Consider the following 13,299-nt stretch of genomic DNA (forward strand, 5'->3'; position numbering starts at 1 on the left):
GATCATTTATCACATATTCTCCCCCTTTTTGTCATAACATCAAAAACATAAAAGATTCAGATGAAAAACAAAAGGAAACATATGGAAGAAAAAGATAATTTTCATTTAAGCTCAAGAAGACAGAAGTACAGAAGTACAAGAAGATAAGCAAGAGAAGATGCACAAAACAGATGCAGCAAAGCAAAAAACAAAACACCTAAGACTCAATCTAAGATGACCCTAGCTTCGACAAGATCTTGGCCAGCATCTCTTGAATCCCATTGTTGTGCTCATTCTGCCTCTCCATGAAAGCTCTAAACTCAACATTGACTGAGCTTTGCTCATCCTGGTTCTTCTGAATAACTTCCAGAGTCCTTGCCAGACGGGAAGGTTCATCAGAAGAAACTTCACAGCTTCTATCCACAGGGATGGCATTGTGATATGTAGCTTCCATTGATAGATCATTTGCAGGGTTTTCCTCAACAGGAACTGCTTCAGCAACATGATCTTCTACATCTGCTTCTTGCATAGAAGCATCTTCATATTCTGCAGCCGGAATCTCAGAATCTCCATTCTCAAGTGCCTGAAGAATGGCAGCTAGATTCCTAGGGGCAGAAGGACCTTCAACTTCTGGTGGGTCAACAACTTCTAGAATGACCAAGCTTGGGTCTTTCTCAGAAGGGTTTTCCCTCAGAAAGTCAAAGAGAGTCTTGAAGTCCCCGAGCAGAACAGGATATTGAGGTCTCCAAACCACAATTTCCCTGCAAGGGTTAGCTTCCAATGCAGCAGCAAGTCTTGCTTCTTCCAATTCATCCACAAACTGCTTCTCCTCAGCAGCAACACAATTTCTGAGAGGATGGTAGTATATACCATTATCACCCTCCAGAAGGTAACCAGGGTAACCAGGGGCAGTAACCACTAGTCTCTTCTGTACTCCCATTGCTTCTACTTGAAAATCCTTGCGAAAGCTTCTCCAGAGATTTCTTGTAGAAACATCGTCCAGACCATTTAGGAAGGCATCCTTCAGAAGGTCTAGACTGCTAATCACCTCATGTCTGAACAGTTCCAGGTAGGCATAGGGTTCAGGTTCAGGTGGGTTGAAGGTGAATTTGTAGTCAGGGTAGAGAAGGCAGTAGGGTTTGGATTTTCTAGTAGGTAAGGGATGGGATAAAGAAGGTGGAGGTGCAGTGGATGAGGAAGAAGGGACATCTGAGAGAATGATTGATGTGGATGGAGTATCAGAAAATATAGGTTGTGAAGAGGATGGAGTATTTATGAAGGGGATTGGTGAGAAAGATTTATCAGAAGGAGTTGGGGGAAGAATACTTAGAGGTGTGGGGTTTAGAATGGGAGAGGAAAGAGATGATGAAGAAGGATTTGGTATAGTGAAGTTGATTTTTGGTTCAGAAGGAGGTGAATGGGGAGAAGGTTTAGGAACAGAAGGAGGTGGAGTAAAAACCTACCTGGTGACGGATTCAGAAGAAGTATGTGAAGATCTAGTTGTGTGAAAAGAGTCTCTGATCCTTTTCTCCCTGTATTCAGAAGAGTCCGCCTTGTCAGGATCATAGGTGACCCTCAACTTCTTGGCTTTCTTAGCCTCATCTTCTCGGGCTTTTCTTTTTAGCCTTGCTTGTTGTTCCTTCTGATCCTTCTTCAGAAGATCAGCTTTGGACAGAAGTACTCTGCCACGGATCCAAGCAGGATCAATATCTGATTGCTTCCTAACACAATCTTCCAGGTGAAGCTTGACAGCCTGATGAAGTTCTTTATGAAACAAAGAGACAAAACCTTCAACAGCAACTCTTCTTGACAGAATGTCAGGAAAGCTTGTGCACACAGAAGGTACATTTTGGATGAGCTCTAATCTGAACAAATCCACACCATTGAAGATGGGACCCTGAACTACTCCAAGAAAATGGGATGCATCAAGTGTTCTGATGGAGTCCAGCAATTTGCTTTCAGTCAGAATGTCTAAAATCATTCTTCCGAAAGGAATAGTTTTTCTAAGAATATGAGGGTACTTCGCTCTTTCATCTTCTCTTGATTAAAAAATAGAAGTCTTCAGATTCTCAAATAGAATGTGAGAGATGTTGAGTTCTATCTTTCTGCCAATGCAGAAGAGAGTGTACTTGTGATCCGGACTGATGTAGGCGGAGGGTGAGAACATCTTTTTTCTGTGGTGAAGGGAACCCAGAATAATCTCATCCCATACTTGATAAAACGGCTTCAAATTGCCCATTCTATGAGAATCAGCTCCGAAGGCAAGAGAGATTTAACTTTCAACTTGATACCAGCTAACCGTTCCAGGTTGAAGACCAGACCAACCTTCTTCCTCATTCAGATTGTACAACTTCCTGATGAGCTTTTCAGTAATAACCACTTCATGCCCTAGCACGAAGGAAATGATAGCAGTTGGGGTAACCGTTGCATGTACCCAGAAGTCCTTCACAAGTTCAGGATAAATTGGTCCAACCAATCTATCAAGATATTTCGACCATCCTTGCTCCAATATTCTGACGTCACACAGAAAACCATTTGCTCTAAGGTTGTTGAAGTCCACAGCAGATTCACAAAGAACTTCCAGTTCGTCAGTGGGAATTAAGCATGTTTTCAAAGGAGCATACCCATATTTGCGTAGAAGAATCTGTGTAGAAGTGAGTCTTTCTGCTGGGTTTGATGAACTTGAAGATGAGTCCATGATGATTATGCTTTGAGATCAAATCAGAAACTAGGGTTTTAAAGCAAATGCAACGAAAGAGATACACAAACGAGGGAGAGAGAGAGAAAAGAAATAAATGAAGATGAAGCGGGTTATTTAAACGATTTGAAAAGAGAAATAAAAATAAAGAGAAAAGAAAACTGTTTTGAAAGAAATTGATTACAAAAAAAACATCATTATGCATTCAATGAGACATGACATTGGGAGAGAGAACATGGTAAATGAAATGATTTAACACAGTTACCTAGGTTGGCGTCTTTTCAACTGCACGCTTTTTACTAACCGTACATACACGTGTTCACCATCAGAAAATAGATGACAGCTGTATTTTTCTGAATAGACTTTACGCCTTCTGATTCTGATCACTGCTTCTGATTGTCATTCTTTAGAAATGATCTTGTTCTGATAGGATCATCTTTCTTCCCAAGAATCACATCTTCTGAATGAGCTGATGAAAGTCTAGATGATCTTCTGACTGTTGGCTCTTCAGAAATCCTGAGATTCTCTAAAGATGCAGCAACTTGATCTTCTGATCCATTGCTTCTGAGACTTCCAGCTTCTGCAGCTTTGCTTCTTGGTTCTACAGCTTCTGATTTGACAATATCTATATCTGCAAAATTCTCAAGTTGCTTTGGTTTTTCAAGACCAAGCTTATCATCAAACCTGATATTGATTGATTCTTCTACAATCAATGTTTCAGTATTGTATACTCTGTAGCCTTTAGAGCGTTAAGAATATCCAAGAAGGAAACACTTCTTTTCTTTAGAATCAAACTTACCAAGATGATCTTTAGTATTCAGAATAAAACACACACATCCAAAAGGATGAAAATATGAAATGTTGGGCTTTCTGTTCTTCCACAATTCATAAGGAGTCTTATTTAGAATAGGTCTTGTAGAGATTCTATTCTGAATATAACACGCAGTGTTTATTGCTTCTGCCCAGAAGTGTTTAGCCATATTGGTTTCATTGATCATGGTTCTGGCCATTTCTTGAAGAGTCATATTCTTTCGCTCTACAACTCCATTTTGTTGTGGAGTTCTAGGGCAAGAGAAATAATGGGCAATACCATTTTCTTTGAAGAACTCCTCAAAGAATTTGTTCTCAAATTCGCCACCATGATCACTTCTGACCTTTATGATCTTGCACTCCTTCTCAGATTGGATCTGAGTGCAGAATTCAAAGAACACTGAATGAGACTCATCCTTGTGTTTTAAGAACTTTACCCACGTCAAGCGGCTATAATCATCTACGATGACTAATCCATATTTCTTCCCTCTGACAGATGCTATTTTGACTGGGCCAAACAGATCAATGTGCAAGAGTTCTAACAGCCTTGAGGAAGAAACAACATTCTTAGACTTGAATGCAGGTTTGGAGAACTTGCCCTTCTGACATACTTCACAAAGAGCATCTGATTTGTATTTCAGATTAGGGAGTCCTCTGACCAGATTTAGTTTGTTAATCTGAGAAATCTTTCTCAAACTAGCATGTCCTAATCTTCTGTGCCAGACCCATTGCTCTTCAGAAACAGACATAAGGCAAGTCACCTTCTGCTTCTCAAGATCTGAAAGATCAATCTTATAAATGTTGTTCTTTCTCTTGCCTATAAATAGGATTGAGCCATCCTTCTGACTTACAGCCTTGCAAGACTTTTGATTGAAGATCATATCATAACCATTGTCACTTAATTGACTTATGGACAATAAGTTATGCATTAATCCTTCTACAAGAAGTACATTAGTTATGGAAGGAGAGTTACCAAGACTTATGTTTCCAGAGCCAATGATTTTGCCCTTCTGATCTCCTCCAAACTTGACTTCTCCACCTGGTTTAAGCACCAGGTCTTGGAATGTAGACCTTCTTCCCGTCATGTGTCGCGAGCACCCAGAGTCCAGGTACCATGACATTTTGCTTTTTGTCCTCTTTGCAGCCAAGGATATCTCTTCAGAATCTGATTCTGATGTAGATTCTGATCCATCATCTTCTGTAGCCATCAGCGCGAAGTTGGCTTGCTCTCCTTCAGAGTCTGATTCTGATTCTGATTCAGAATCATCCCATGTTGCCATAAGACCTTTCTTCTTATGAAACTTCTTCTTGGGATTCTCCTTCTGAAGTTTTGGACACTCGTTCTTGTAGTGTCCAGGCTCATTGCACTCATAGCAGACAACCTTCTTCTTGTCAGATCTTCTGTCACTAGAAGATTCTCCTCGTTCAAATCTCTTTGAACTTCTGAAGCCTTTGAACCTCCTTTGCTTGCTCTTCCAATGTTGGTTTACTCTTCTGGAGATCATGGACAGTTCATCTTCTTCTTCAGATTCTGATTCTTCAGAATCTTCTTCTTTAGCCTGAAAAGCGTTAGTGCATTTTTTAACATTAGATTTTAATGCAATAGACTTACCTTTCTTTTAAGGCTCATTTGCATCCAGCTCTATTTCATGGCTTCTCAAGGCACTGATTAGCTCTTCCAAAGAAACCTCATTCAGATTCTTCGCAATCTTGAATGCAGTTACCATTGGACCCCATCTTCTGGGTAAGCTTCTGATGATTTTCTTTACATGATCAGCCTTGGTGTAGCCTTTATCCAGAACTCTCAATCCAGCAGTTAGAGTTTGAAATCTTGAGAACATCTTCTCAATATCTTTATCATCCTCCATCTTGAAGGCTTCATATTTCTGGATTAGAGCAAGAGCTTTAGTCTCTTTGACTTGAGCATTTCCCTCATGGGTCATTTTCAATGACTCATATATATCATAGGCAGTTTCCCTGTTAGATATCTTCTCATACTCAGCATGAGAGATAGCATTCAGCAAAACAGTCCTACATTTATGATGATTTCTGAAAAGCTTCTTTTGATCATCATTCATTTCATGCCTGGTAAGCCTTACGCCTGAGGCTTTTACTGGATGTTTGTAACCATCCATCAGAAGATCCCAAAGATCACCATCTAGACCAAGGAAGTAACTTTCCAGTTTGTCTTTCCAGTATTCAAAGTTTTCACCATCAAATACTGGTGGTCTAGTATAACCATTGTTACCGTTTCCGTTGTATTGCTCAGTAGAGCCAGATGTAGATGTGAGTTCTTCACCAGCCATCTTTTACTGAAGCGTTTTTCTCTTCCTGAATCTTTTCTAAACATGGTTAAGTGCTTGCACCTTAGAACCGGCGCTCTGATGCCAATTGAAGGATAGAAAAACACTTAGAAAGGGGGGGTTTGAATAAGTGTAGTCTAAAAACTTGAACGATAAAAACAATTTGCACAGTTATTTTTCTCCTGGTTCGTTGTTAACTAAACTACTCCAGTCCACCCCCTTGGAGTGATTTACCTCACCTGAGGATTTAATCCACTAATCTCAACAGATTACAATGGTTTTCCACTTAGCCCGCGACTAAGTCTTCTAGAGTATCCTGATCATAACCTGATCACTCTAGGAATAATTGCTTAGACACAAGCTAAGACTTTTTAGAGTATCCTGACCACCACGTGATCACTCTAGTTACAACTGCTTAGACACAAGCTAAGACTTCCTAGAGTATCCTGATCACACTTGATCACTCTAGTTACTTACAAATTAATGTAATCAATTCTAAGAGTATTACAATGCTTCTGAAAAGCTATAATCACAACAGTGATATTTCTCTTACAATTTAAGCTTAATCTCACTAATATATTACAACAGCAATGTAGTGAGCTTTGATGAAGATGAAGTTTCTGAGCTTTGATTTGAACAGCGTTTCAGCAAGTTTGTATCAGCAGATTCGGTAACCTTGCTTCTCATCAGAACTTCATATTTATAGGCACTTGAGAAGATGACCGTTGGGAGCATTTAATGCTTTGCGTATTCCGTACAGCGTTGCATTTAATGTTTCACTCTTTTGTCAACTACCTCGAGCCTTGTTTACGCTGTGTCTACTGACGTTGCCTTTAATAGCTTCTAACGTTCCTTTTGTCAGTCAGCGTAGCCTACCATCTTGTACTTGCTTCTGATCTGATGTTTGTGTATACAACGTTTGAATGTCATCAGAGTCAAACAGCTTGGTGCAGAGCATTTTCTTGTCTTCTAACCTTGAAGTGCTTCTGAGCGTGATACCATGAGAACTTCAGTGCTTCTGCTTCTGAACTCAAGTTCTTCTGATGCTTCCATAGACCCATGTTCTGATTCTGCTTTGACCATCTTCTGATGTCTTTCTAGACCATGTTCTGATGTTGCATGCTGAACCTTTTGAGTCAAAGCTTCTGAGCGCTGATTTGTGCATACTCTTTATATATTTCCTGAAAGGGAAATTGCAGTGTATTAGAGTACCACATTATCTCATACAAAATTCATATCCTTGTTATCATCAAAACTAAGAATATTGATCAGAACAAATCTTGTTCTAACAATTTCTGTTACAAAATTCTCCCTTAAGATCAAGAAAAACCAAGGGCTAGGGGAGTGGCATAAAAAATCCATCATTGCATCTTTGAGATTCCTTGAATTTCTTCATAGCCAAGAAACCAAAGTGCCTTCACTAAGCAAGCTCGCTCTCTGCAATTACACTGAACTCTTTGCCTATAAATAGAAGAGCATACCTCAGTAATAAGCACACCAAAGCAACATAAATCTTGCTTTCTCCTTCTCTCCCTCATACTTAAGTTTTTCAAAGGTTCTTTGGCAAGACTCGGATTCTTCAAACTAGAGCTCATCCTTTAAAAATAAGTATTCAAACACATCAAAGGAGGTATTTAGAAGTGATCCAAACACCTGGAACACTATTGTACGTGGAGGATCATCATCTTCACCTCTCAATTGGAGCCATATAAATTGAGGTCGAGCAAGAAGTTCTGGGGAGTTCTAGCTCAAGCTAAGCATCTCAACACCTTCCTGGAGGATCATTGAAGTTATCTGGATCGTTGCACCAACTCTGTAACACACTTTGATCAGAGCTCAATCTCCATTTCAGAGGTAAGTTTCATAAACTTCAAACTCTATGATTCACGCCTCATAAATATAAACTTGTTATACCAACAAGTTTCTGCACCTGAGAGGATCATTAACCCCCAGTCAATTGCATCATATCATGCATATAGAGTATTTCATGTTAATTTTTAGTTTTAGGGTTCTTAGTGTTCATGCGTGCGAATTTTGAATTACACTGAAAATAAATGAAATCAAAGACCACCATCAGTTTCCTTGTTCAAAAACGAGTGAGTTTCATGTTTACTTCGTGGCAATTGGTTGAGAAATAAGGAAGATAGAATTTCAAATTCTTGAGTGATGAGAGGTTGAAGATGAATATGGCCATGGCGCTCCATTTTTTGAACTTAGGGGGAAAGTTTAAAATATATTTAATTTAAGGCGTGTATTAAATGAATACATCGTTTGCCCAAGTGGCCTCCCATGCGCTCTTAGTCTCCTCTTGCCTCAGGTCTGGGGTTCGATCCCCCCCTCAGACCTTTTTGTTTTATTTTCATTTTATCACACTTTTTTCACACAAAAGGATTTGCTCTCTTCTCTCTATCAGTCCACGCGCGTGGCTCAGTTGGCTTTTGTTTTAAACTCTTCATTCCAAGGGCGTGGATTCAAACCTTGGTGGAGAAAAAACCATTTTTTTACTACTTTTCTCACTTAATTTCTTCATAATTTCACATAATTATTTAACCTATCAAATTAAATCATTCTCACTTGATTTTCCACACACTCTTTATTTAATATATCTATTTTATGAACAAACCAAAAAAATCACAAAAATATTATTTATTTGATATATTTTTATTAGGTTTAAAATAACATATTTTTAAGTATTCTAAAATACTTTAAATATAATGTTCACTTGATTTTTAAAACCTAATCTCTTGTATATATTTTTGTGATAAAACCCTAATCATTTAGGTCTTAATTAGATATAGGCTTTATATTTACCCTAATTAAGTTGACTTTTGTCAATTTTCAAACTGTTTTCAAACTTCGATTAAATAGACAATCAAGGTTTTCAAACAACAAAACCTTGTATCATTTCAAATCTCTTTAACTGTTTTTCATAAACAGTAAATCAACAAGCTTGGGCCTCTAATAGAGTGTAAGAACCAACACCTTTTTCTTTTCATAGTTTGTTTTCAAAACTGTATTTGTTTACAAAATCTCCTCGTCTGATTTCGAAACATTCTTCTGGTATTTGAAGGGCATTATTCCCGGTGAAAATCTTCAGATACCTATGTGACCTAGTTTAGTATTATGAGATGTCGTGATCGAGTTTGTATTCCGGAGGTTGCGGATTTGAGAAAGAGAATTCTTGAGGAAGGGCATATAAGTGGTTTGAGTATTCATCCTGGTGCTACTAAAATGTACCAAGATTTGAGGAAAATGTTTTGGTGGCAAGGTATGAAGAAGGATATAGCGGAGTTTGTTTATTCGTGTTTGACTTGTCAAAAGTCAAAGATTGAACATCAAAAGCCGCCTGGTTTGATGTAACAATTATCTATTCCCGAGTGGAAGTGGGTGATCAGTGCATTTTGATGCACGTTCCTTTATGTTTGTACTTAGGCATTTATATGGTTTGCTTTGTTTATTTTTCTATTTTATTATGTTTTTATATTTTAATTTATTTTTATTGTTATTTGATTTTCGCACTTTATTTTCAGCATTAGTAGTCTGCACTAAAATGATCATAAGTGGAGCTCCGGGAATCCGATTGAGGCGTTCTAATAATCGCCGGAAAGCTAAGAGAAAGAGCTACAGATTTCGTGTTGGAGTCAAAGTCAGATTCGGAACGCATATTTTCCAGAATTTCGTTTGAAGCTGCAGCATTAGTTTTATTTAGTTTTGGATCGTTAGTTTTGGGCCTGGGTTATGTTTGTTTGACCCAGTTGGGTTATGACCCAAATTATTGTTTCTCCCATTTACCTAGGTCTGGCCGCTAATGTTCGTTGTCACGTTTGGATTATTCAAGAAATTATGAGTCAAGCTTGGAAGAGCATTTTGTTTTTCAAATAGAGTTGCTTTCTGAAAATGTTGATGATACTTGTACTGATTTGTTTGCAGATGATTTTCCATCATTATCTGGTTTTGATGATGTTTACTCTTGTGATGTTTGTACTGACACTAAAATTTGCTCTGTTTGTGCTGAAATTGAGGTTGCCTTGCAAGTTGATATTCTTACTACAGATGAGGTTGCAAATGAAGTTGTTCATGTAGATGAAACTCTTGACACCCCGGGTGCCCGGAACAAACCATCCATTGAACAACCACCTTTCAGAGAGCTGAAACCAATTCCTCAAAAACTTAAATATCCTTATTTAGAGATGAATGAAAAACTTCCGGTTATAATTTCTTCTAAACTTTATTTTGATCAAGAAAGTAAGTTTTTGCAGGTTTTGAAGAAGCATAACAAAGGAATTGGATGGACCTTGGATGACATTTATGATATTAGCTCGTTCATGTGTGTGCATAGGATCTCACTTGAAGATGCAACAAAAGTAGTGAGGCATCCCCATAACCTTTGGTTCCTTGATGTTGTGAAAGATGAGAGCACCTTCACGTGCCCATTTGACACTTTTACTTTTAGAAGAACATTCTTTGATCCTGGAATAAAAGGTGATGGAGCTAAACCACTTTTTAAGGATGATGAGCATTACCGAAAGCTACTCCATGAGAGTCCCACTTTGGAAGGAGAGAATGTAGAAGATCTCTCTTTGGGAAAGGCAGCTTATGTGATCACATATCCTCCTTGAATACTCAGGTGTGTTCTTTCATTTCTCTCACTCTTACTTTATTTGAGTTCTTTTCATTGAGGACAATGCTTGTTTAAAGTGTGGGGGAGGGAATCATTTATTTTCTTTGCTTTTGTTCTTTGTTTTATTTTCTTTTGTTTTCTTGTTTTGTTTTCAATTTTAAAAAAATAAATAAATAAATGCATCTTCTTGAAAGTTTTAGGCTATAGACTGATTTGAGTCGAGAAAAAATTCACAAGATCGGTATCGTTTTAACACCGTAAATCTCCTGCATATGGAAATTGATTTGAATTTTTTATTATGTTTAGCCTTAAATTCTTATTCTCTGACAGCTCTTGAGTAGTTTATTTCAGCAGTCGGCACCATCTCTCACACACTTTACGCAAGGAAGCCGATGAATATAAGTGAGTGTTCCGGGAAAAAAAAGAAGAAGAAAAAGGGAATGCACCTTCTAATTTTGGTGACCCTCACCCGGTCACTTAACCCAACGGTTGCGGAACCTTAAAAAAAAAGTTAAAAATTAGACTCTTTGTTAGTTGGTTCAGTGGTTTCTGGTGCTGAACTTGGTAAGGCGGATCACGGTCCGATCCCCCGCAACTAAAATTGAGTAAGCAAAGGGTTATGCCACGTAAGTATCAGAACCCCGTGTAGAAAAGGATCAGAGTCACTAACCGGCCGTCTTGCTATAAGTGTGTGGAGATAACGGGCTTAATGTGATTGCGCCTGAATGAAAAAGAGCAAAAAGGATGAGTAAGTTAGGGTATTGTATAATAATATGATTTGAATTCGTTTGTGTATTTAGGAGGCTTATGTCTGCACAGTTGTGGATTAGTGTTCCTACGATATCCTTAGTGTGCAAGATTAGTACCTATTGATGCAAACTTAATCGAAGAAGACTTTTAGCCTGAAATGAGTAACTGTTGATGTGTTTGTGCTTACTTTGTTTTGATTTTATTTTGCTCGGAGTGCAAAAGTTCAAGTGTGGGGGAATTTGATCAGTGCATTTTGATGCACGTTCCTTTATGTTTGTACTTAGGCATTTATATGGTTTGCTTTGTTTATTTTTCTATTTTATTATGTTTTTATATTTTAATTTATTTTTATTGTTATTTGATTTTCGCACTTTATTTTCAGCATTAGTAGTCTGCACTAAAATGATCATAAGTGGAGCTCCGGGAATCCGATTGAGGCGTTCTAATAATCGCCGGAAAGCTAAGAGAAAGAGCTACAAATTTCGTGTTGGAGTCAAAGTCAGATTCGAAACGCATATTTTCCAGAATTTCGTTTGAAGCTGCAGCATTAGTTTTATTTAGTTTTGGATTGTTAGTTTTGGGCCTGGGTTATGTTTGTTTGACCCAGTTGGGTTATGACCCAAATTATTGTTTCTCCCATTTACCTAGGTCTGGCCGCTAATGTTCATTGTCACGTTTGGATTATTCAAGAAATTATGAGTCAAGCTTGTACGAATTCCATGGAGAACTAATTCCTTTAAGACAAATTGCTGTATTCAGGTTCCGACCTTGAGGTTATTATAATTATAATTCAGTTCTATTCCTTTCAATATTAATCTATGTCTCTTGTTTGCTTAATTCGATTCGCATAGACTATATTGATTTAATTCGATTGGTTGTATGATCCTAACTATAGTCACGTTATCGTTTGCTTAATTTGTTATCGTGTCCGTTTAATTCATGTTTGCTTAATTCATGAAACTTAATCCCGTTTGCTTAATTCGGATAATAGGAACATACAACTTATACTATCAATTGCGCTTGTCAATGGATATTATGATCGAATAGGAATAGATAATCCGCTTAGGATGTTGGAATTACAATAATCAATGATAGATAGGAACCGAATCAGCAAATTGTCGTTTTAGCTTATTTTATAATCACTTATTTTAATCTCTTATTTGCTCTATTGTTCATAAATCGATTTAAAACCATAAACCCCGATTTTATTTATATTAGTTAATAACAAAACAAGAATCCTTGTGATACGACTCGAGTCATTGTCGCTATATTACGTTTTCAAAACAACTCGTCTTTGATCCGCGCGCGACAGCGGATCAGTGGGATAGTATCTCTATGGATTTTGTTTCGGGTTTGCCGAGAACATCGAGTAATTGTGAGGCAATTTGGGTCGTTGTGGACAGATTGACGAAATGTGCTTATTTTATTCCAATGAGGATGAACTATTCGATGGAAAGACTTGCTAAGTTGTACATCGAGAGGATTGTGTGTTTGCATGGTATTCCGTCAAGTATCGTTTCGAATAGAGATCCAAGGTTCACTTCTAGATTTTGGAAAGGTTTGCAAAGTGCTTTGGGTACGAAGTTGCATTTGAGTTCGACGTATCATCCGCAAACTAATGGTCAATCGGAGAGGACTATTCAGTCGCTTGAAGATCTTTTGAGGTCTTGTGTTTTGGAACAAGGAGGAAATTGGGATAGTTTCTTACCATTGATTGAGTTCACATATAAAAACAGTCTTCATTATAGTATTGGAATGACACCTTTTGAAGCTCTTTATGGTAGAAGGTGTAGAACTCCTTTGTGTTGGTATGAATCGGGAGAGAGTGTTGTGGTTGGACCCGAGTTAATTTAAGAGACTACGGATAAGATTAAGATGATTCAAGATAAGATGGAGGCTTCTCAGAGTCGTCAGAAGAGTTATCATGATAAGAGGAGGAAGGATCTTGAGTTTGAGAAGGATGAACATGTGTTTCTTCGAGTTACGCCAATAACGGGTGTTGGTAGAGTGTTGAAGTCGCGTAAGTTGACACCGCGTTTCATTGGTCCTTATCAGATTTCGGAGAGGGTAGGTGAAGTGGCATATAAGATTGCATTGCCACTGTCTCTTTCTAATCTTCACGATGTGTTCCATGTGTC

Source organism: Vicia villosa, linkage group LG4 (assembly GCF_029867415.1).
Source record: "Vicia villosa cultivar HV-30 ecotype Madison, WI linkage group LG4, Vvil1.0, whole genome shotgun sequence".
NCBI lineage: Eukaryota > Viridiplantae > Streptophyta > Magnoliopsida > Fabales > Fabaceae > Vicia > Vicia villosa.